Source organism: Mandrillus leucophaeus, unplaced genomic scaffold (assembly GCF_000951045.1).
Source record: "Mandrillus leucophaeus isolate KB7577 unplaced genomic scaffold, Mleu.le_1.0 Scaffold952, whole genome shotgun sequence".
NCBI classification, from domain to species: Eukaryota; Metazoa; Chordata; class Mammalia; order Primates; family Cercopithecidae; genus Mandrillus; species Mandrillus leucophaeus.
In genome coordinates this window covers 856,011-858,612 of record NW_012110386.1, presented here as the reverse complement: position 1 = coordinate 858,612, position 2,602 = coordinate 856,011, and positions in this window count along the sequence as shown.

Below are 2,602 nucleotides of genomic sequence, written 5' to 3'. Positions count from 1 at the left end.
AAAGACCATCCCATTGCTCCATCAGGCTGTTCTTTTCTTAGGCGTCATTGCATGTAATAAGATGAGTGAATTCATGGTCATGTGCTCCATCTCCCCTCCCTTGCCGTAAAGTCAGTTTCCTGGTCTAATGTGATGTTGTGCAGGATCCCATGTGGCTGGATTAAACACTGATGAAGCCTTTAGATAGTGTGCTGGCTGAGGCCTGTGGGTAGGGAAGGTAAGCCCATACCTGGAATATGTGTTTCTTTATCAAAATGAACCTCTGCTGCTTCTGGGGTGGAAGAAGTTCCATGTAACCCATTTGCCATCAAACGTCAGATTGGTCTCCTCTAGGGATGTTGCCATATGGGAGACATAGCATTTGTCTCTGCTGGTAGGTTGGACATTTGACAGGGTTAAGAGCTAGAGCAGCCGTGATAAGCAGGAGCTCATGCCCCTGAGTCCGTGCATCATATCCATTGCTGCCACTGTGGCCACTCCGTTTCATAAACCCACTGTGCAAGTCAAGATTCAGTTATTGGAGCCTGGCTGGTGTCAGCTGGCTGAGTTGCTCTCTTTTAAATGCTTATTTAGTCCTCTTCTGGGGTGGATGCTCTCTGGAGGATATTAACATATGATGTAAGGATCTTCACACTTTGGGCCAGTCCCATAGGTCAATCCATTTGCCTCTTCTCCGTTCTTTCTTGTCCCAATCTTCTAATCTGTTTTCTTACAGGCCCCGATGAACTGGCAAAGACACTTACCACTTCCAAGGAGACCATATAGAGCCTTACTTCAGGCCACTTCTACTTCCACTCAATGTGGACAACCAGATGTCTTCTCACCTTCTGGTAGGGCTTCTCTTCATTGCTCTTTGAGGATCACCCCTGAGCGGGGCTATAGTGCAGCGAAAGTTCACTTTCAGTTTCTGCTCACACATCAAATGAACCCATCCATGCCCATGTTGAATCTTTTTCTCCTGTATCGGGTAGTTATTGTCCAGAGGTGAGTTGAAAGAGAGATGCCAGTGTAACTGTGGTACAAACAGAACGGTCTGGGCCACCTGCTGATGTGGCTTATTTAAACCCTTGGGGTCTACTTGTGCCTGGTCCTGGGGTTACTTTCTCTGAACACTGGCTCATTGCTGAGCCTGCCTGGATATATTAGTTGGTGGATCTGGTAGAACTCAGTTTATGAAGGGCTATTCTGGCTGCATAGCCACTTAATGTCTTCTGGTCAGATGTTCAGTTTCTATTGTGCCGCTTAGCTGCTAGTAGTCGTTTTTTGAATGGTATATTAGTCTCTCCTGTACACAGCATGGCCCTGCTACAGAATCCTAGTGGTCTACATTTTGATTCTCCTATTAGGATTTGCTGTAACCTCCACATGATATATTTTCCCTTCACAGATATCCCTAGTACCATAGGGTCTGCCAGGTCTATGGCACAAGCATTAAGGCTCCTTGCATACCTGACTGACCTGTTGAAGTACCCTTTCCTGCTCTGGGCCCCATTCAAACCTGGTGCCTTCCATTTTAGCCATGCAGTGGATTGGCACAGTATTCTCAAGTGTGACATATGCTTCCTTTAGCATCAGAAGAAGTGTATTGAGCACTTTGCTTCCTTTTTATTGCTGGGATATGGGAGAAGCCATAATTTGCACTTTACCTTGGAGGAAATGTCCTAGCATGCCCCAGACACTTGGACCCCTAACATTTTCACTAATGTTACAAGTCCCTTAATCTTCCTAACTCTCTGCAGGTCAGGCTGCTTCTACCTGGCTGCCACATTGACTTTGTCAATCATTATGACATTGCATACACCTTGCTTTGGATGGTTAAATGCCACCACCTGGCTTCTGTTATTTCATGACTCTGTCATCTCTGTTATTACTAGGGAATTTAGTACTAGAACAGCCTCTCCTCTTATAAACTCTAGCCTACAGAGGACAGTCACCACTGAATTTTTCAAGAATTTTGGTAATACTATCTATTAGTCAGTTCCAGACTGCCATAGCAAAATACCACAGACTGGGTGGCTTAAACAACAGACATTTATTTTCTCATAGTTTTGGAGGTTGAAAGTCCAAGGTCAAGACTCTTGCAGTTTAGTTTCTGGTGAGGGCTGTCTTCCTGGCTTGTGGATACCTGCCTTCTCACTGTGTGTTTACATGGCAGGAAGGGACAGAGAGAGACAGACAGAGATAATGGGCTCTCTTGCATTTTTTTCTCCTATAAGGACAATAATCCTATGGGATTAAGGCCCCCTTCTTATGACCTCATTTAACCTCAATTACGTACTAAAGACCCCGGCTCCAAATACAGTCACACTGGGGGTTATGGCTTCAACATGTGAATTTTGGAGGGATACAGTTTAGTCCATAGTATTGCCTCACCTATGCATTCCTCATCGCTTTGATAAATGAAGTGTCGTTCAGGTTGTCCCATAGAAACATGGTCAACTGATCAGGTTTTCTGGCTCTGTGCAGTATGTGCATTCCAGCATGGCAACTTACCTGAGCTTTAATACCTGTTCTTCCATCATCTGCTACTATAGTTTTGGCATTTCTACTTCATTTAGCAGAGCCATCCCTTTTTCCCAGCTTCCAAGAGATACCCTTTTAG